At 45.8% G+C, this 23,395-nt stretch overlaps 1 protein-coding gene across 17 annotated transcripts in view; it reads right to left on the bottom strand.

Moving 5' to 3' along the window:
- The window catches only part of LOC133347466 (myelin transcription factor 1-like protein), a 277,688-nt gene that overhangs the window by 86,782 nt on the left and 167,511 nt on the right, over nucleotides 1-23,395 (bottom strand). The gene's annotated exons all lie outside the window — the stretch shown is intronic.

The following is a 23,395-nucleotide window of genomic DNA, read 5'->3' as shown; positions in this document are numbered from 1 at the left end:
ACTATATGTATGAAATGTATTCAAGGGACGTTTTATGGATGAGTTATGGATTTGAAAGCAATCGGAGTGCATCCCTCGGAGGTATCATCAACCCTAACCCTAACTTATGGAAGCGTTAAATTTCGATTTAAAGCTTTCGTGACTGCAGGGATTCATCTTCTTGGTTCTTTCGGTAAAGTCACGTGAGAATTATTTTATTATGTTTTATTTTTATGATTTTATTACTTCCCTTCTACGTGACTTTACCGAAAGAACCAAGAAGATTATGGCAGCGTCTTTATTACTGAGCGTTCAACTTTGAGGTCTGGTTAAACTGGTCAGGGCACATTGGTTCTGAAGTTCACTCACGTGGCTTATGAAGGTCTTGCACACAATGACCTGGTCGGCCATTTGCTGATTATAAATTGAGGTTTTGGGAAAACTACTCCACTAAAAGTCTCATCGCGTAATAAACAACAGACGATGACGAACAGAGGGATTATTGAATCTCGCGAGCTTTTAAACAGACGTCAGATCAGATGATGTACCTTACCAATTCGAGCGTTCGTGGCGATCGATTTCGAACACACTCTGTCTTGTTCATTTTAGGTCATTAATACCTCATTGGTCACCAGTTTTATTCATTTGCAAAATGTAGAAACCTTCCTTACGATCCCCTCCGTTAAACACCGATTCGCCATTTTACACCTCTGTTTCTCACTGTCAATCCGATTGCAATCATTCTTTAAAGTAGTCACTCCTCATCTGCAGCTAATCGTAACCTATAACAACAGCTCTATTCAATAATTATATCTCACAAGCACAGACGACTGTTGACGAGGCGCAACACTCACAATTCATTTCATAGCGACTTTCCTTTTGGTAAAAAAAAAGCCATCTTCATGGAAATTTCCTTTCCTAAGACGCTGCGATTCCTAACAACGTTCTCAAACAACTTCTGTTCGCCAGACAAGACAAGCTGCCGCGCCTCTGCAACTGATTCCCCCAGGACTTTAAATCACCACTACTGGAATCTGTTTTTGTCTTGGCTGGCTTTCCTGTATCGATGCAGCCCATCACTAATTCCCGAAGCTTCTGTAACGTGGTGTTTTTTTTTCCATTGGCCTCGTGTGTTATCTTTGTATCTGGTTGCAATCACCACCTAGCTTCCAACGTTGATGTGATCACCACCTTGTTTCCATACGGGGGACATCGTACAACGTTGCCTCAATAGTCATTTGATTAACAACCAATCCGCTCCTTCTTGTAGCTTATTGCACACACACACACATATATATTGATTATAACTGAAGGTGTTTTGCCGGTTCACATACACCGTCGTCATATTGTGTGTTTTTCTCTACGGTGATATGTGTTGACCTCTCAGAGGCGGACTCGAGTAAGTCTGGGGTAAGCTCTATGATAATGAAAGGAAATTTGAGGTGTACTTGTCAACACGGGGGCATGTAAGACGCTATCCCCCCAACTGTTATAACAAATACAGTTCATTATTCTGAGTGAACCCGTGCCTGTGGATATCACGGTCATCGGGATGCGTTGTTGGTGCTCTCTCTAATTTCTCCACATTTATTTGACAAATACAAATGCATACATTATTCAAGCCCATCAGAAAATCTATTCAGCCTTCCACCTCTGCTGCACGGTGATGGCCATTCACTGAGATCATAAACTGTACATTGGTAATGTCTTAAGCGTCGTTCATTTGTAAATATTAAGTCGTAATTATTTTGTTCATTCTTATGACGTTGGTGCGTGTTAATTAAAAGTGCTAGGTGTTAATCACAGTGCATGTAAATGTGATTGGCACGTAGTAATTACGTGTTATTTAATTATTTGCGGGATGCCGGACATCGTGACCCCCTTGCGGCCGAGAGGCAGCGCCGCTCGCTGCTTGTGGCAGCAGAGCCATTAGAAGGTCGCACTCGTCACACACAGCGAAAGCGCTCGCCACAAATGAACGCCGCAATACCTCGCTGGTCTCGTCAAGGAACATAAACCACGGCGAGAACTCCGGGCAATCTAGCGGAGGCAGCGGCGTTTGGCTGGCCATCGAAACAGAGACGGCGGTCACCGCATCGCACGGCGCTTTCAGATGCGCTTCAGCAGCCGCTTGAAACGCTCTCTTCCTTCCAATATTAGGAAGCCACCGGAGCTACGCACTTGCAAATCAACACTGAGAACTCGTTTCCTTAGGACTGCTTGTTGTGTTTAGTTTGTTGTCCTTCCCCCGCACCTAGCACGGTTGGCAACGTACGGTGGGAAAGACGTTCAACATACACACACACACGCACACAATAATCATGATGATACGCGCCGTCTACTTCACAGGGGACGCTGGAGATCAATGTGACGCCACGCACGTCAGCACGCCGGCGTGTGGCGGCGTCAGGGTCCAAATCTGCCAAATTCGAAAATGTACCCCCGCAAATGACACAAATTCGGATGATACGTCGAGCAATCATCGCGGACTATCGCCCCAGGTCACTCTGGCGAGCGAGACTATTCTGGTCCCTTGAGCTCCTCAGCTGGTTAACAAAATAAACTTGAAGCTCCCATCGCCGAAAATCCTCACTCACAATTAGTCTGGCTTTGATAATATTTTTTTTACTGTATTCTGCCATTAGATCCTCGGTAAACACCGAATGAAGAGTTTAAGGAATTCAATAAAAAAACGGCAAAAAAAGATGTCAAGATTTCAATCGCTGTGGCCAGCTTGTTATGTCCTTCACTGATAACCAACATGTTTTTAATGAATGTTCCACTTCCGCCCTCCGTAGCACCTCGGCAGAAGAAACCGAGCGGCAGAGGACTCGCCATTGCCGTGACCTTCCCGCACGCCCAAGTGTTGTGCCTCCATCTCAAACAATATTGGAAAAAAACACGAGGAAGCAATGATGTTGTTGCCCTCTCAATGCCTTGCACGCTCCGTACATTTTCTCGTCACAAAGAAATAGCCGTTCTTGCAGATACATTTCTAATCGCCGCATTAACATATGTACCTCGCGCACTGTCCTCTGCTGACCTCATGGCATCCTACCATCTGTACCCTGAACGACTATTCCTACTGCACCCAAGCAAAACTATAAATATTCATGCTGGGCTAAAAATTCGCCATCTCTGTGTGTGTGTGTGTGGCAGGCTCCTGGCCCCCATTGCATCTGCTTGAAATCTCATCCGAGCCTAATTATTCTGACAAGACGCCTCGTGCAGAATTTTTCCGACTGACAACCAGTTCCGCCTGGCATGAATCACTGTCATTGTTAGGCAAAGTGGCCCTCTGTGAGCAAACTAATTAGAATTTTTTTTTTACCTTTACCATTTGCCACCCTCGGGAATTTACTCGTGCATGTGTGGTTACGAATTTAACTTCCGAGGGCTTCCCGATGAGAGTAACTTTTTTTGACAACGGGCAAGGGAACACCGCTACGACTGCTTTCACGAGGATGCCCGAGCGGCAACCAAGACGGGAGTTAATCTGGACGGTCGCGTTGCTTCAGGGAGTATTCAGACTTGAGATAAAATTGATAAAGAAAACAAATGGTTGACGGTTGTCCGGTTTTTATGGAAAAATAACAGAGTATAGCTGGAGAATTAGAGAACAAAAGTGTGCGTGATTGAATGTCTATATTCAATTGATGAGTTGTCGCGATTCACGGTCACTTAAGAAGCAATTATTCGTTGTAGTTAGCATTGCATTGGGTTTTAGTGCCTTTAGTGGATGCACGAGTAACATGAACTTAATCCACAACATTGTAACAATATATTTGTGCAATAATCTGCAGGCGTCTGTAAACCCACTGCTAAGTGATTGCCTCCCTATGCTGTCAGACATGGGGGTTGCTTGACCATACTTCACCACGCTGGTCAGTACAGGTCGGTGAAGGAGGAATGGCGGTGATGGTTCATATATCACCTGCCACTAATATATTTCGTTTTACTCATGATGAAAGAAATAACCAAGAAGGCTTGAAAAATAAGAGTGATGAAGCAATAATATTAAATCTATTGAAATGAGTGTGTTATGCGTCATTCGTTAAATATACCCAAAAAACAAATATTGATCAGACGCTATGTAAATGAATATCATGTGAAGTAAATACTCAAAAGCAGTGGATAAATAAATATACGTATTTGCTTCAGACGATTAAACTGAAGTTCTGTACGTAATCGGGTTTGTAAATGTAACAAACCGTCTGCACCCGTCTGAGTGTTTTTGGAACAGTTATGTAACTTGCCCATGCAACGTGCTGGGCCAGGGAACTTCACGCCCTGCAGTTAATGAGCATCCACGGCGCAGGTCTGCATTGCTATTCCACATTTGTTCCACGGGGAATTTTTCAAAAAGATTAATACGTTGGCATCAAGTTAATCAATCACGCAACCCTTTTGATTTTCACACGCCAAATGCGTTAAAAATTACACCGTCAAAACACAAAAAATAACAAATCACCCTGTTATAATTATTACATTGAGTCTATCAAAGGAGTCAGCTCGTACAATGTTTATAATTGACCAGAACAGATATTGAACGCAAACTGGCTACTCGGCTCAACATAACAGCAGCCTAGAGAATAATGAGTGCAGGGAGCTGCATAGAAATACAGTATTCAGGTGTCGCAGACGGCCCATTAGCAGCTCAGTCCGATTTACGACAGCCTGTAACGATACCCAGGGAGGTCCCGTCGCTATGGCTACGTGGAATAATCTCCAGTGGCAGCCAGACTGACCATGTGATCTCCACCCACCAGTCCGGCACAATGTGTAAAGGTAGCATTTTTAAGGGAGCAAAGAGGCGGGGGTTTGCAGAAAGGGTTGTGGGGGCAACATGGTGGAGAGATGTTAACTACCTCGCCTGGTATACAGGAGGTCGTGGGTTCGATTACAACCATGACTCCTGCTGTATATTTGGAGTTTGCATGTCTCTCTCCCCGTGGTCGCGTGGATTTTTCTCCAGGTCCTCCGGTTTTTCCCTCCACATTAAGAATCAACGTGCGTTTAGAGTATTTGGCTGCTGGAAATTTCCACATATTTGAACTATTGTTTGTGGCCAGGTCGCTTCAGAAAAAGAGCTATATGGCTCAGTGGGCCTTACCTGGTACGATAAAAATTGATTAGTTTTAGGAAGGCATGTAAAAGAGAATGTGTAAGAGGGAGAGGTGTTAAGGGTGGTGGTCATTAGCTGGAAGATATGACCTCTGCTTTATATATTTCATTTTGTCATCATTATCATCGTTAGCCAAGTTCAATCCACCGCTTGTCAATGAAGGCCTCGCCAAAGCCGCCGCCACCTCTCACGATTTTGTGATGCAACCATCCATCCGGCATGTCCTCTAGGATGCGTCACATTTCTTGGATGCCACTCCCGCTATTAGTCTTGACAATCAGCCATCAAAGGCACTCAGGCTCTCTTCGCCCCAGCAAGGCAGCACTCCGTTAAAGAAGAATATTTCCTTCACATGAAAAATTTATTGGCGAATATATAACGACTGCAACTGTTAAATATAATGAACATAAAGATCCATAATGTTGCAAAACAAAATAGCACACTTTTCTATTTACCTATGCAAGTCCCTACATATTTATGATTATACAACACTCGATGTCACCCATGAAATTCACGATTCACCTTCTCCTGATCCTCCAAATCTCCACCATCCTCAATAATACCTCCTGGTCCAACTAAGCCCCACCCAAGGCCCTATCCAGGTTCCCTCAATTCTCACTTAAAGAGCTCGATTTAATCGGGCCGAGGGTGAAGCAAGCTCCGGCTAAAATATATTATCTATGCTACATGCATTCCTTAGCTGGACATAGATGGATACAAGGGTTTTCATTATTAAATTCCCTGTCCACTATTGCCAAGGTGTTGCCCTTGACAACACGGTCAATCCTATGTTACCTCGGCGTGTGTGCGTGTGCGCTCCGCACCTTCACACGTTCAGCTCAGACGCTCGTGCCGTTCCTCGTCCAACTTTGAACGACTACACGCCGCAGCATTCAAATCGGACTTGAGCGAACGCGCGGGGCCAGCGGAGCGCTGCTGGCCGCCTTTAAACGTCGGCTCAAACCGGCGATGGCGTTCGTCGACCTCTCCTCGGCACGCGCTGCCGTACGGCAGAGGGGTTCTCCAGCCGAAGAGCGTCACCACCCACCCCTTATTGGTGGCGCCCACGGAGATTGAACGGCCGACTCCCGCAGGGATCCGTTCTTGCCCCAGCGCCGTTCGATCTATACCCCGGCGACGTTCCGGCGACATCCTTCGGACACTGATTAAAATCCTCAAAACGATCTGAAGAGCCGAGAAGCGAACTTAAAGAATTACCGACGGATGCCCGAAATTTTAATTTCAAATGAATTTAAGTAAATATTGATTTATGTTCGTGCACCAATTTCGATTTATTTTGCAAAACGCTTATTTTTGCCCCGATTTCTCTTTGCATCATTGTTGCACTTTGTTCTACGTTGTCGCTCGTGTCAATTTTGGTGACCCAGGCGACCTTTAGCAAATGGGCCTCTTGAGTTATCACGTGGTTAAATTGAAATTAACTTGAAAACTGCTTAAGCGTTAGCGTGCCGGCTGCCCTGCTCATGGGTCGTCTGCCATGCACAACGTTGGTACTGCAACGTTGCATGAAACGTTGCATCGGTCCATTGCCTAAAATCCATCTGTACACTCACTACCCACTCATCACGAGCAGAAGAAACGACTACGATTTAAGCAAATTATATATCTACACACACACGCGCGCGGGTAATTGGAACACATGACACAGACAATACAAATGAGACCGAATGTATGAGGAAAGGCAGAACATACGAGACAGCCAGCACAGATGAGACAGGCCAGTACAAATGAGAGCGACAGTACGAATGAGAGAGGCAATGCAGGTGAAACACAGCGGATGGGCAAACACACACACGAGGCAGTACAAATGAGGACGGCAGTACAAACACAATGGACCGTACGACGGAGACAAACAACACAACACGAGGCAGCCGGAACCCAGGAGGCAGGGAGTGCAAACGAGCAAGGAGTATAAATGAGACGGACAACGCGGACGAGAAACGCAGCACAGATAGTACGGGAAAAGGAACGAAACACGCGAGGCAGACGGTATGTACGGTACATAGGACATGATGAAGGGAATCGATTTTTGAATCGAATTGCAACCCTGAAACTGCGTTCATTTGAATTTCTGGGGGGAAACGCGAGGGGAGTTGGTGGGGGTGCGGTAAATCATTTCACGCCTCCTAGTGATTCAAGACACATCCCTATACGATATACCAACGGGTATTAACAGCCCGAGGATTGAAGGCATGCAGCAGCAGCACACTGAATGAATAATTATTGTAATATCGTCAGGCTACGATATTAGAGCCGAGTCTCGACTGCAAACTTTCGCAACGTTTTGGCAAACGTAACATTGTCTGACTCATAACTGGGTGCACAGGTTAACAAAATCATTGTCTAAACTGGAACAGTCGTATGGCCACAAATGTATTTTAAAATACTTTCGTAAAAAAAACATACATTTGAAATCTGAATTCCAGTTCAATGTTTATCCCCTTGACTCGGATTGCATGAACCCTAATGAGTTCCCATTATACCGAGTAAAATAGCAGCAGAGTGAAACCCTCTGAGCTGCCCCTCCTATTATCTGCTGCCCTGAATTTATCTACGCCCGCCTGCGGGATGAAGGCCTCCCCGTGCCGTGTCAGTGTTGAGTGTCGTTTGACTATACTTTACCATTCTGGCAGTGTAGGATGGTGTAGATAGGTTAGCACTGGTTCAGGTATATCTCACAACTGATGCGAGCTGCCACCACCGGCAATCTCACTCAGTTGCCTACGTCTTGACATCAGACCGTGTTTCTAATTCTCAAGATGTTGTGTCAGTGCCAAAGGTATTGCCAATGGAATTTTACTGCGCTGAAACAGCAATTCTGAAGCGACTCATCAAAGACACCACGATTAGTGCAAGAAACATCCCAAGCCAAGACTGTTGCTCTGCTCAAAACGTTACTGTACATCTCTTGGAAACATTCCCTGCAGGTTTGAGTTGACAACCCAACTTGGAATAGTACACTGTTTCACTATTTTAAACGGTAAAAACACACATTGTGGTTGAATTGATCTCAGTTGTACATATTCGTATAAGTGTAGAGTGTGTATTCTTTTTTTATGTAAACCAACATACGGTGCAATACTAAGTGTGAGCCCTGTTTCAAAACTCCAAGGTTTTTGAATGCCAAGCAGGAGACACAAACCTCACACCGGCTCGCGACGCCCACAGAGACGCGCGTCACTTTAATACTCAGAGTCAGGTGATCTGTCATGAGTGTCACTTTGTTACTATTCAAAATACCAAATCAAATAGGAGCACGTGCACATCAGCCCCTGTTCCACTCTGCTCACACCCGATCGGACGCACAACTTGTCCCATTGCTCTGTCTCATCTAAACCGGACTGATTGCGGGACATACATTTCACACAATACAAACACTGTTTAGTTTGTTGTCTTTCCCCTGCACCTCCGATTAGCACAGTTGGCGCATGGTGCGAAATAATGTAGCATGTTGTCCTCCTGATTATGTATATATGCTACCATGTCATTTGAATATACATACAGAATAATTTTCCAGATACATAAAATCTCGTTGCTGAAAACTCTGTAATCCAGTCCGTATAGGATTTGGCATGCCGCATGGGTGTCTTAGGCTATTTGCGTTTTATGATAGATATGCTCTCCATGGATAATAAATTCCAAAATCTTGATTTGAACGTTGAGAATGTCTCACAATGACACTCAAGTTTATCCTTCAATAAAATAAAATTAGAGCTCTTCTGTTATACCCACGACTGAAACCTGTCATGTTACCCACTGCAGAAGCCTCTCTTGTGCCCAGGATTGGATGTCTGGAACCCTTTCGTAATTGAACTCTCCCCGAGAACTGATGCGATTGTCCATGGTCCCAGCAGTTTAGTGGAAACTTTCAAGCTCGGTCCTGGACACTTTGCTGATTCTTAAGTTAATTTAAAACTCACTGCTAGCAAATTGGGCAATACATTACGTGCACGCCTTCCTTTCAAAGGGCAAATTAGTGACTCATGCCCAAACTGCTGAATCATCTCTGTCACGTTACCCAACGTCAAACCACATACCATGATGGCTAAGCTCCCGCAGAAATGCCCATGCTCGCTTTTCATCGCAGCTCAGTTGCATTCTTGCAATGCCATTCACTGCAGTTTTACAAATCCGACTCCGTAAAAAGTTGTAATCAACATGCAGCTGCAAATTTAGCTTTTACTCGGAGGAAGTTAAGGAACGGGATCACGTCACGTTTCTTCTTCAAAAAGAAAGTCGAATATGTGAAAGCATGTGTACGTACAGAAGGCGCGTAGCACAATCCACCACCATCTGAAAATAACCCAAAGGCAACACCCCCCCCCCCCCCGCCGAAGCAAGCTCCCTTCCCAATCCTAACTCTTTACGGTAAAGTGTCAATCCGTGACAGCCATGATAGAGCTGTGGTTGTACCCTTGGAATGCTCCACCCTGCAGGCACCATAGCAGTAAAATGCCTGCAGCCCAGGGAATGCTGCTGCTTTCCTATCACGTGGCGTAGGATCTTCACTCTCGTAGAACGGTCTCTTGGATCGGCACGAAGTCGCCCCTATCGGTATTTCTATGATCCATTGCTCTCCAAGCGGGGAATTGGGAACGACTCCAACCGTTGCACAAGGAAGACCTCAATGTGGGAAGAAGCCTTTGCTCTGTGCCTTCAGACGGAGGGGTGCAGGGCATTGGAAGCGCATATTGTTGTCCTCCTGATTATAATACGTGAATTCCAACACATCACAGGTCAGTGCCAGTTGCATAGATACTGCTTCAGTTTGGCGATCTGTTCCTCTGGATAATGCGGGCAAGATAAGTACTCGAGTGAATTTATGCAGGATTTCCATACTTTCAAAAACACAGACAGACCAGGCTGCATCATCCAAGAGTAACTGAACACTTGAATGTAAAGCTTTAACGAAGGAGGCTTGTTATCCCAGTGGATCCATCTCAGCCAAAACCTCAGGAGCCAGGATAAGAACATCCAACTACTCCACAATAATCAAAGCAGAACCACTGAAGGCATTACTGAAAGACGGGTGTGGGAGACATTGTGAAGTTGCCAAGACTACACGATGGAGGACGTACGTTCAAAGAATGTAGGGGTTACGAGCTGCACAGGATTCTTGGAGACGGAGGAAGTCTTGGAGGTTTGGCAGACTCAAGAAAGTTACTGAAAAGCGTCAAGCAGTAAGGGAAGCAGTAATTGTCCAAAGGTGAACAATAATGAGAAGCCGGAGAGAATATAACCATATGAGAAGTCACAACAACAATAGAAACAGCTGCAACTTGGTAGGGAACGGGAGTGAGCAGTATTACCACTGAGACAGATGGTGGCCACCAAAATGCTGCCGGCAATGTGGAAAGTAATCTTGGCCGCATGGAATAGGAAAATGTTGCCGTAGGACCATGTGAATGCTATTATCATAGCATTACATGCCAAGAGGAACGGGAAAGGGTACGGTAGCTCAAGACGGATATATGTAATGAGGATTCCAGGGAAGGTGTCTGGGCACGTGTGCAGGTCAGGAGAGAGCACGTGACTGAGCCACGCATTGTAGGCGGTACCCAAAGGTACGTGATTAAGGGGAAGGCCTAATTCCAAATTCTAAAGTGAACTTTAGCATTTTGGCATCATCTGCATAACAGCTGTGTGCTCTGGCAGCACCAAGGAAGCGATGGAAATGATTGGTGCCAGCGGTGTTGGCAATTCCCTCACTGATGCTTAGTGAGCTTGTTAAGTTTCAGAATCAGAATATGCATTTACACTGGAGGAATCCGATGAGCTACGAAGCTCTTTATCACAAGCTTGGTCAAGCTGTGCACAGCCCTTCCACAGGATTCACTTGCCCTTGTGAGAGGACATGTCCGGGTTCAGCGGAGACAACATTGCACCGTGACGTTCCTCGTGCCTCTTTTGAACACTTATTCTTCTCGAGGGGCAATTGCCGTGAAGGGACAAAGTGCCTTGCCCCATGAAGGGACAAGTGCCCCCTTCAGAAGAACCCCCCCCCCCTCCCAGCCTGTGTGAGAATGAGGGTTTTTTTGCCACGCGGAGGAAGATGTTTTGCTTGGTAGTGACGAGTGTCATCTGGGATAAAATTATGATAAAGCCAGGCGAGAAAAAGGTGAGGCGGTGTGTTTGTAACCAGTGCACACAACTACGCTCACTTAATTGAACACAGACACACACGTGCCCGTACTGAAGTTTTTGTAGAGTTCAGTAGAAGCTGAATACACGCGCGCCCCTTGAAAGCGAGGCTCAGCCTGCTGATATCTGGCGAATGATTGTATCAGAAGTTGTCCTTTTGCCCTCTCCCCACGAGCATAACATGCACCTGTGTTGCTTGTATCAGAGCTATGCTAATAGTAGGAGCGCTTATATCCAGCTTCCGCTGTATTTTCTATGATAATGTAATGTCTTGTCCAGAGTCGACCGTGACTAGACTGACCGATTAAACGACCGACGCCCATTATAACCTTGCTGACAATGGCCTTGCGTCCCACAACCTCTGTGCCTTTTGGGATTTTAGGAATCTCAAAATGAGCATACGAGCACCGGTGGTGTGCATTCCACATTATTCTGCCAGGGACCAGGCTTTCATCCGTGCAACGCTGACAGTGGTACTTTACATTGCGCTGTGAACCCTCGCCCAGCTCAGAGGGATGATGTGCGGAGTCGTATATTGGCCTGAATTTGAACCCAATAGCTCGTGATAAGTCGCTTGTCACTGGCATAGCTCACCCACGTTTATACATACAGCACCTACCCTAAGTATGTTATATATGTGCGTGCACATGTTTTTTAGTCGGCGCGTGTTTCATCCCTGCTTTTCAGCCTCATCGAAGCGGTATCAAACATAGAGGTCTAGATTATAATGTCGATGGGGGGGGGGAGGTTGGGTTTCGTGTTTGTCTGTTGAATTTGTAATAGAATGTTAAAATGTCTCGAGTCACGACAATAGTGGAAAACCATCAAGGCACTTTTCTGTGGGTTCCAGTAATTTAGGCACGACGTAAATATCGCCCGAAATGTGTACGTACATGTGTGTGTACGTGTGTGTGTGTGTGTGTACGTATGTGTGTGTACGTGTGTGTGTACGTGTGTGTGTACGTGCGTGTGTGTACGTGTGTGTGTGTACGTGCGTGTGTGTACGTGCGTGTGTGTGCGTACGTGCATGCGTGTGTGCGTACGTGCGTTTGCGCGTGTGTGTTTATGTGCGTTTGCGTGACAAATCAGGACTTTGTGGACACTTAAAGGGTGATGATATTCTTCGCGACCTCTTCTGCCAATGCACAAATTAGTCCTCAGATGTGTCCATACTCCGTACATGAAGTTCCACTTGCATAGTGAGTAAAACATCTGAATACTAACAAGAAAACGCTCACGTCATTGTGAAAGCCAATCAACGGTTCATATATGTATGTTCATTTTAAATGCCTCATTATTATTCAGAATATATATTAAATAGATGTAAATAAATGTGGCATTCGGGTGATATACTTGTTAGTTACTAGTTACTGTATAAATATGTCCAGTGTAAAGATTTCACCAATGCTTTATATGTGTACATGGCTTGCACGTTCATATCCGCTTGATATGAATACAGTATATAGTAAGCAAATTGTTCCTTTATGAAGCATATTTAAGCACTTGCTTTATAACTTTGAAGCACAGCCACAATCTAAGATTACCGACACGTCCAAAACATGTCACGGGTTCATGACCTTCACGATCGGCGCAGTACTGCACGGGCGGAAATTTATTTTTTCGCAAATTTCTCTTTATAAATTACCTCGATCGGTTACGTCTCAAATGGCTCATTAAAGGTTCACACAACACGGCAACACTGTCTGCCAGAGCCAAGGAATAACCAACCGTCGTCATGGATCCCCCGAGGTAGCATCTCTCTCTCTCTCCCGTGATCTCTTTCACTCCCCCACTCCAAACCACACTTCCCGGGCAGCCATTTTATAGGGTTGTGATTTGCCAAGTGAATTATTGGGAACTGCGTGGCCAAATGCGTCTTGAATCGCATTTGCATGGGCGAGAAGATTATTACATTGAAGATAAGACACAACGTATCCTACCCAATCGTATCACGTTTATAATTGTAATGAGTAAACATAATTCGTAGCATTGGGTTCATTTTGTTTAGAAGCACATTTTATAAAATTATGGGGTGTTTTTTTTTCCATGTTGCAATATTTTTGGCATTTAAAGTGTTTCGTTGGTAATGTTAGAGTCCAGATTAAATGAACCTTATGGCGGTACCCCGGGGTAGCATAGTACCCCGGCTCTCAGCATAATGTCCGTGATGCAGTCATTTGTAGTCTGTTGATGGTCGGCGATGCGGCAATCGACTCATCTCGACGAGCTGTGCACGATGCACTATTCAAAGTTGAAATTTTCGATAACGGATTTTTTATGCTAATGATTCGCGTTTCGACATCGCGGAGTGTGGCACTGATTTCGGATTGATTGGTACCCCAGTCGCGGAGTGAAGTCCACCCCTGGAAACAAAAGTGTCCCAGAAATAACATATTTAATTGCCTCGGCCATTTTGTATTATTTGGTACCCCGGGAAACCGCCATAAGGATCCAATGAACCCATTACATAACCAGGTGGTGAAAAAATATATACATGGACAATAATTATTAGAGATATGTAATTTACCTGCACATCATTTCACATGTAAGAGCTTTAATAGTATGTGTAAATAACACGTTGATTTCACCTAACTAGAGATCATCAGTTATTGATAGCCTTGGTCTGAGAAGAGCTCTTTGGGAAGGGAAGTGCGAATCTCTGCTGCGGGCTCTGATTAATGAATCTGTCTGCAACAGGAGACCCGGCAGTGGCTCGGGTTTTTCTGCCTCGTCGAAGCACGAGGGTGACGATGCATCCATTTCTTCCGAGTACAGTGAATTCTTACGCTTACAACAGCCGCATCCGGCGAAGAACACGTGATTCTGAATGCGTGCAAACGACGATCAGACGAGGATAATGGGACAATCGGACTGAGCAAAAAAAACGGGACAAAGAATACAAAAGACGCTGTACACGTGCCACACAGAATAATCGATGAGTGAATACTACTGTGACATTTGTGATCGTCCGCGTAACACTATTTCAAGTGTATGATCATTTTACATCGTTTTCTCAGATATTTTATTTTGCTTATAAAGTCAACGTCTCTGAAATTTGTGCACGTAGACGAACGATGGATGCGTTAAGCTTCCTTTTCGCACTCGTGCAAAAGCGAGGCACGGTGGTATTTAATTTCCATGCGGTTCTGTTCTCGGGTTCGGCTTAGGCACGTAGTTGGTGGCAGAAAACCCCCTCATTCCGGCTCACTCTCGTGGTCGCTTGGCATCTCCCTCCCCCTGCTGTGATGCATACGGATCAGAAACATGAACACGGAAAAATAAAACTATAGAAGTAAAACTAAAAAGTATGCCGAGAAACATGGAGAGGGGTGCACGCTGAGAATGGTAGATCAAGGGGAACACATAGATCCGAGAACAAACGCAACTTGGAGGCATCAAACCGTGGGCAAGGGAAACGGTGCTGGTCGATGGACAAGGCTGGTGACGGAATGGCAGACAAAGGCGGGAACACAATTGTGTGACGGGACAAGCACCGTGGAGACGAGACGAGCCCAGGGGTCGGCAACCAACGGCCCCGGAGCCGAACGCGGCTCCTTCAGCTCTGCTTCGTCGTGACGCGTTATTCGTAAAGGACCAATGTCGTCTTGTACTCACCGCGTGCATTAGCGGCTCTTGAAGCCTTGAGTTTATTATCGAATTCGAAAAGAAAATGTCTCTTCTTATTATTTTGGTTGCCGACCCCTGGACGAGCTCATGAGCAGGAGCGAGACGGATCTTGGCATCGCAAGACCGTGATGGATGGTGTCGGCGTTGGGGAAGCCGTCATCCATTATTGCTGCTGATGATGACAGATTAAGGATGATTAATTAGTTAAGTCTTGTCGAAAGTAGCGTGCGGCTTTGTCCGAAGGGAATGCGCGCCACAACGGAAGGCTTCTTCAAAGTAACTTGGGAAGACAGTTGTACTCATACTGTAACATATTGACGATCATCGTGTTGCAGTGGGAAATAAAATTAATGTTGGCTTCTAACCAGTGTGCCCGAGACACTCTTTGGCAATGCTGAACTATGTATGCACGTTGACCTTCATTTGTTAATCACAGGTGCAGTTGAAGCATAACAAACTAAGCACAAAAAGCAGTTCTAAAGCAATGAGTTTTCAATCTAGATAACGTAAGTAAATGCGGTGACCATCTTTGTTCGATGGATAGCCCAAAGCTGCAAAGGGGATGACCGGAGTTTGCATCACGGGAAGATGGTCCTTGACAAAATCAGCACGGTTTGATTTAAAGCTTTCGTGACTGCAGGGATTCATATTCTTGGTTCTTTCGGTAAAGTCACGTAGAAGGTAAATAATACAATAATAAAAATAAAAAATAATAAAATTCTCCTGACGTTTCGATTGCAACACACGCAATCATCATCAGGTGTGAAATCCACAGCAAGAACATTTGGATTTCACACCTGATGATGATTGTGTTGCAGTCGAAACGTCGTGAGAATTTTATTGTTTTATATTTTTATTACTTTATTATTTCCCTTCTACGTGACTTTACCGAACGAAGCAAGAATACGATCAGCAAGGTTTTGTGGTTCGTTTGTGGTGACCGTCGTTAACTAAGAGGGGAGAGTCGCTTAAAGTTGACATTGTGTAGTCCTCTAATATTTGACTGAGCGTGTTCCATCATGCCACATCCTTGAAAATATTTTAAAGAATGAAACCGAGGTCTAAATGTTCTATTCCCATTAAAACACCACAAGTGTCATGCAGAATTTAAATTGACAAGTCTATCGGTATACACGGTGTTCAACTTGTCATTTTGGGAAAAGGCCACTTGTTAACGTGTCAGCCAGCCCATCATCCAGAAGGGGCCTGTCTGGCTCAAGCGATACGCGCCCATGCACGCAGCTTGTTACGCTGTGAAAAGTCCACACCAACTTAAAAAATAACAGCACATAACCGGTCACAAGTTGTATGATATCAGCCTTTAGAGATTTACTAAACGGCAAAACAGTGGGAAACTGCAGCTCAAATAACTTCGATTTGACGCAACATTAAGCGAGCATATATCAGCGCTACGATGATGATGAAAATGCGCGCTTGACAGACTTAACTCGAGTATATTATCAGTGTTGTGTTTCGCAACCCCTTGTGTGAGAGCGACGACGATATTTGTGACAATGACCTTGCACTCAAAACATCACACGCTGAATTGGGCTAAGTTTCACCTCTGAGTATCAAAAAAATCGGTCTTACTCGTGCGACGGACATTAATGTCAGTGGCAGAGTGGGGGGGGGAGGTGCTGCTCCCTAATCTGTGGACCAGAGGGTCACTTGAAGGTGTCTCAAAAGTAACTCTGTGATATCCACTTCGGCAAGACGCTCTCGAACAAAAAAAAAACATTGTACTGCTCTGCAAATGATGCGAATTCAACGTATGGCATGATACTGGTAGCACAGCCGGGAATAAACTGGGGTAAGCAGAAAAAAGCATTTCTTTAGCAAGAGGTAAAAATAATGAATATCTTGAATCGAATTGAGAGCCACTGCAATTGTGGAGGAGAGCGAACCACTCTGCACGGCTGCCGGGTATAGGAGCATAACGAGGAAATGAGTCCCTACATGCGGAAACAGTTCCTCGTGTGGTTCCCTCCAGGTTTATAACGGGGGGGGGGGGGCAGGGATAGTGGGGGGGCTTAAGAGAAGGGAGGAGGGAGCTAAACCGGAGGAGCAAGAGCAAGAGAGGAGAGGGGGGTGCAGGGATGAGCGCGATGGAGCTGTGAAAATTCTTCTCGGCGCTCACGATGTGTTTTTATTCGCTCCGTGGCCGCTGTGCTATGTATGTCTGCGTGTCGAACTTCTTTCGCACCGTACGTAGCCAACCGGTGCAAATCGGAGGTGCGAATGAATTCGCAGCGCCGTTGCTTTGAGAGCAAATGGTGGCATCAGCAGCAGCAGAGAAAGAGAGAGAGCTGGCATGAGCGTGCGCATGGCACAGTGTGCCACATGATGCCCTGCCCGCCTGCGAGAGGCTCTTTTCGTTAATGCAGCGGGGATTTGCGTGCGGCTGATCATAAACAGAGAGGCAGTCGTATACGTACGTGAAACAGGGGAGCGTAAAATAAAACGCAATTCATTTGCCGTTTACAAAGTCGCGAAGCTAATGCAGTGCAACGTCGTTGGGTGTTGGTTAAACGTCACCAAATGCAGGATCCCCGCAATTACTGGCTAAATAAAAACAATTGGGGGGGGGGGGTCTAAATAAATAATGATTGCCATACGCTGTGATGCTGACCACATTCTCCAAAGGGACCGCTGTGGAAACGTTCAATTGGAGGTTTCGCGTTCCTTGACCTTGAGCGGAGAGTCTCGGCGCTCTGAGCGGAGGCAGACTCCGCACCGCCGCCAGGGTGTACAGTGACACGTACTCTCGCCCACTCATGGAACAAAACACAATCCGTGGCGACGTGGGGATGTTCCTGCAGAGGCGGCTAGACAGTGAAGCGGTCGGTGGCATTAATGGGCAAGGCTAGCCGTTACTCGTTTCGGATTTAGTCCCGATTATTGAGATATCAAGCAATCCGGAACACACGTGCGTGATGATTGTCACGGAGCACTGTCGACTGTCAAATCTCAAGGGCACCAAATAATGCAAAGGCCCTTAGCCAATTCCACATTTCGGTGGCAGGGTTTAGTTACACCATATGACGCACATTACAGGATAACAAAATCTGGCTTCTTGTGGCGTTGAATACAAAGTAGACTCTTATGCAACACACACAATCTTTAAAATCCATGTAATGTTCCTCATTTTCAAATCATACCTAAACAGAATCACCTTTGTCTTATTTGGTGCTTATGTAAGACATCGGGCGCTATTGTCCTGAAAGAACTGTTGTACTGTGCGTACAACAGCAATTCTGGGATTTCTCGTAATGTAGTGATTATGAGGATTTTCAGTGACCCTGATGAGTGTATCTCTAATTAGCAGTAAAAAAAACCCAGATACGATCCGTCCCGTTTGCTGTCTAATTGGCTGCAATACGGTGCAAGGATACGCCATAGGTCACCTCGGCTTTAATATAAATAAATAATAACGGTACCCAAAGCTATAATTGACAGCTCTGGGAGACAAATGTGGTGAGGCGTGTGATTGGTCAGTAAGAACGACACTAATCCACCCCGGCAAATTCCAAACCTCGTTTGCCCTTACGTAAGACATCGAAAAATGAATCCTGTTAACACCGCCTGCCTGCGCGCGTACGCGCGTGTACGCGTACGCGCACAGACGAATGCGTTCACAGATGCAGCGCACCCACGTGTGCACACGCAGAGGGTTCGCCTTTTAACCCCGTTAGACTGCCGGGAATAGCGGCGTTCGAGCGCAACTGTAATGGCCAACGCGTTACACATGGGATCCGTGGCGAAGTCCTGCCATCGTATCCCTCGTGGTGATGGTAACAGACTGCACGAGGTGCTTATTTTAGCGCGCGGCTGGCTTAGGGAGAGGCAGACATCAATTGACGGGCGGTGTGCTCGATGGGGGAATTCAACGGCAGCCACGGGAATGTAGCCGTGGCGTTCCGCGTCACCACGATCGCGGTCAAACGCGTCCACACGCAGGCGCGGCGGGAGTGGGGTGGGGGGCTTGACGGAGGAGGAGGTGGGGGGGGGTTCTTTTTTGGAATTCGCTTTCTGCGCTGTCACCTCCGTAGGGGCCGCGTTGGCGGCCAGCTCACCGGGAGCGTCACCGTCACCACATCGGTGGCATTTTAGGAGATTTACCAAGACGGCCTCTGCTGCTGCGGCGGTGCCTGGCTTTTGAAAGGGGAGGCCGTTGATTGTGGAATGGTGTTGAAGCTCAAATTATAAATTGATAAAGCTGTACCTCCGACTTAATTATTCAACGGAATATCCGTGCTCCGATAACTACTCTCACATCCTTGGTCTCCATGCAAAAGAGACGGGTTCTGGCCTGTTGGTAAATACACAAAGTTGCTGCAATGGTGTCCTATTGCTAAGCTAGGTTCACTATTTCTATTTTACTCGGTAAGACCCACTGAGCTATATAGCTCTGTTTCAGAAGCGACCTGGCCAAAGATGATAGCTCAATGAAGCCGCTTATCATCACGTGGAAATTGATAGCGGCCAAACACTCTAAACGCGCGATGTTGATTCTAAATGTGGTGAGAAAAACCGGAGGACACGGAGAAAAATCCACACGACCACAGGGAGAACAAGCAAACTCCAAATATACAGCAGCAGGCGTCAAGGTTGGGATCGAACCCACGACCTCCTATATACCAGGCGAGGAAGTTAACATCTCACTGCTGTGTCGCTCCGAAATTGTACCCCAAAGTTGAACTATCATTGCTTGCAACGATGTGCAACGTTGTACTGTACTACATTATGGGACTGTGTAAGTTCATCTTTGGCCATTTCTTTGCGCAGAGCAGCTGCTCTGGAATCGTAATGGATTATTTTGGCTAATTAAAGGATGTTGATTATTCCTGTCCAAAGAAATATCAAATACTATGAGGACTATTACAAAAACATGTGTGTATACGTATTGTTATATATAGAAAGCCCATGAAGATATAATTAATTGTTAAATAAGTATAATTCCACAGAAGTTTAATTAACTACATATATCCTTGTCTGTTTACATACTAATCATCTTACATTCGTTTTAATACTTCTTTAACTAATCTTCCTAAGAGCGATTTTCAAAAGCAATTTGTCCTAGCCAACGTTCATTGCATGTACGTTGAACTTCTTTCACACCGTACGTAGCCAACCGTCCTCTCAGGCATGTCATCTCCTCGTGCTCACGTCATCTCCTCGTGCCCACGCGCTCTCGCAGGCTCACAGTCACACACATAATGTCGCTTCGAACTCAACTCGAGAAGTTTTCGTAGCCAATGCAGCAAATGGCTCATATTTGTTTTCGGGATCGGCCACGCGTTGGTGGTGACTTTATGCCGACATCCTTGTCATGAACCCTCCACCACCCTACAAGATTGTCACGCTTACAGATATCTTACGTATTGGTGCCCAGTGTGTTGATGATGAGATTGTGACCGATAAAGCTTCTCCTCACTGGAGGCTTTCCGACTTTTCGTGACTGAACCGGATTCCAACGAACGGCGACGTTTCTCTCCAACGGCTTTGAGCTTCGTCGGTGCTTGAGAATCCTCCCTAAACGTCACCGGCTGTCGCTACTTAGGGGGGGGGGGTCACTCCCGCTCCTTTGTAATTCTGGCTTGGATGCTTTTAATACCTAAATTATCTCGAACAACTTCAATGAAATCCATTTCGACCGTGCTTCAATGGACTTCTACTTCAACGGGCTACTTTCAGATGACACACTGAGCTGTCTGACCACATGGGGACACGCACGCGCGGCACAATTAGAACATTTCTTGACACCCAGCGATTAACTTCGCCGTGGAAGTGAAAGGAAGTGGTAAACTCCCCTTCTTGGATGTGCCAATTGAGCACTAACCTCAGTGGAGAATGGCACACACGGTGCGCACAGGCAGAACACTCACGCTGATGTGGACCGACGAGAGAACTCGCACCTCCATCCACAACGGACGGACTAACCTCAAGAAGACGCTTCTGCACCGAGCAAGAACAGCCTCCGATGCGGAGCGCTTCGGAGGCAGACATGCAATGCGTCCAGCAAGCATTGCAATATATATGAAGGATTTAGCCCGCGACAGATCACGAAGGCCTCTAAATCAAAACAATGCATTAATGATACATTTTAATCACTTACGGTTAAATACATACATCTTGAAAGACAACGCTAATCGAAACGCTAGGATCGTACGTATGTTGAACTTCTTTCGCACTGTGCGTGGCCCATCCCGTGCTAACCAAACACAACATCAAAGTGGGTTTTTGCACAACCAACAATGTGCAACAACTGTTAGAACACGTGACAAACTTCCAGTGACGGACTCAGAAGGTGTACACCGACTCACGACGCAGATGTGAGCTTCCCTCCCTATGGCGGGCAGACCGGCAGCGTGGCTCGGGGTGAGTGCGTGTGAAGGGGCAGCGGGACGCAGCCAACACTGGCAGGGCGATGCTATCTGCCGTGGCAGAGCAACGCGTGTCATGGGGATGGACGCACACACAGGTGGACTTCACATGCAAAATCAGAGACGCGATTGAGATCGAGAAAAATAACTTCAACAGAGCACAGCGTTACAAACTAAACGCTGCTTGGTAGCACATCAATAATAAGTGAATATAAGACTACACGAAAAAACTGCGCTCAATTATAAACCAACAGAACCAATGCAACTAATATACATGTAACCTGACAAGTAAATTGTAAAAACAACGTCCCTCTAACCACACAAGAGTAATGCCACGAGAGCTCAACAGGAATCCAGTTCAAATGAAGTCCTTTGAAATCAAATTGACTTATTTGAAGAAAACATATTTGAATTAATTAACGAATGTAAAAGTAGCCCGTTGAAATAACAGTCCGTGGAAGACCTTTTACAATGTTTTCTTTGAAGTTATTGGAGATAATTAATATTATTTATGAAATACAAAGAGCGACCAACGCTGTGGCGATTGGTCGACCGGACATGTGTGAAAAAGAGCTTCATAGCTCATCGGATTTCCTCCAGTATAAATAAATATTCTGGATTCTGATGTCAGGGACCTGGATATTCGAGCACAGAGTGAGGTGAAGGGGCCACGCTCGATGTCCTAGCTGACCGCCTGATGAAGCTCGATGCGAGGAGGAGCATGATCAGTCACAATTTGATCATCAAAACGCTGGCCAAGTATGAATGACATCTTTGTAAACGTAACAACCTTGTTGGGCGTTAGAGGGTTCATGACGTTAATTTCAGTATAAATCCACCACCACCAACACGTGGCCAAACCAAAACACAAACCTGGATGACGCTGCCATTCTGTGTGATTATTCAGATCGAGATATCTGCTTCCAAATTCCAGTTGCCCACGAGCATTGTGCAATGTGCAAAAGAAGTCCTTGACTCTCTAAACAGCTGCCGCCCCTCAATAAGATGCGGGGGGAATAACACGGCGAGTGTGTCTGGCGAAGTGTTTGGATTTCGTAGGGCTGATGGTAACATCCCACCTCATTGAATCAAGCTCCAGGTTCAACAGCAGGGTTTCCCTAACTTGATAGCATGCACAGTAATCATCAGGTCATGAGTGTACATTGCACACAGGGAGTCAATATGGTTAACCAGTGGGAGGGCATCCTTTGCCTGAACCCACAATGGGATTCAGCAAGATTCTCAGCATGCCTCACAAAATTATGTTGAATAATCTTCCGCCAGCACCTTCCCCAGTATGACGAGAAGAGAGATTCCCCAATATGCGTTGCAATCGGTGCAACCTTGGTTACTCTTTTAATTTCAGACCATCAACGGAAATCTTAATAGCCCTCGCGTACACAACACGTCCCGTTGTCCTAGGGAGTTGCGTTGACGTCATGCAGAGTGGCTCACGCATTGTTATTATCACTCCCCTCCATAAGCAGCTCGCCACGGAGGTCATCCACGCCTGTTAGTTTATCCGGTCACACTCCACGCGTCCTTGACAGAGGACACATTTGTCTCGAATGCGCAGGGATTGTGCCTATGTCTTCTACCCAATGAGGCCCGGCAACCCTGGCAACGGCATCTCTCCCTTTGCCTAATGATGTGTGTGAGCCTCGGGCCCCCCTTTCCGCTAGGACATCACAGAAACACTCGCTAAATTGCCAAATCTGACCCTGATTTTCAGAGATAACATTTGCCACCGGTCCTCTTTATTGTGGCAAAGGGGCAATACCACAAGTTGCTCTTTTATGCTTTTAAAAGTGCAACTTGTGGTCACGGGCTTCATCATCTATGCCATAGGAAAACTACTTCTGGCTTCTCATACTGATATTCAATTTAGCAAATCTGGAAAGATCATGGGCACAGTTTACTCCCAACTGGGATTGTAACTTACAAACTTATCATTGTGAATCGGATGATCTGCTACATTTCCCAACCAGTTAAGTGACCATCACAGCTTAGTTTTTCTGTACCAGACTAAAACACCCTTAACGCTTGTTAACCCAAATATTACCCTTAATTGATTTTTTTTATAATCAGTGGATAAGCAATATCAGATTCAACTTCATAA

This window comes from Lethenteron reissneri, chromosome 26 (genome assembly GCF_015708825.2).
Source record: "Lethenteron reissneri isolate LAM-NWPU_2019-01 chromosome 26, ASM1570882v1, whole genome shotgun sequence".
In the NCBI taxonomy this organism is placed as follows: Eukaryota; Metazoa; Chordata; class Hyperoartia; order Petromyzontiformes; family Petromyzontidae; genus Lethenteron; species Lethenteron reissneri.
The sequence above is the reverse complement of the archived record's forward strand: the minus strand, read 5'-3'. Positions and strand labels throughout refer to the sequence as shown.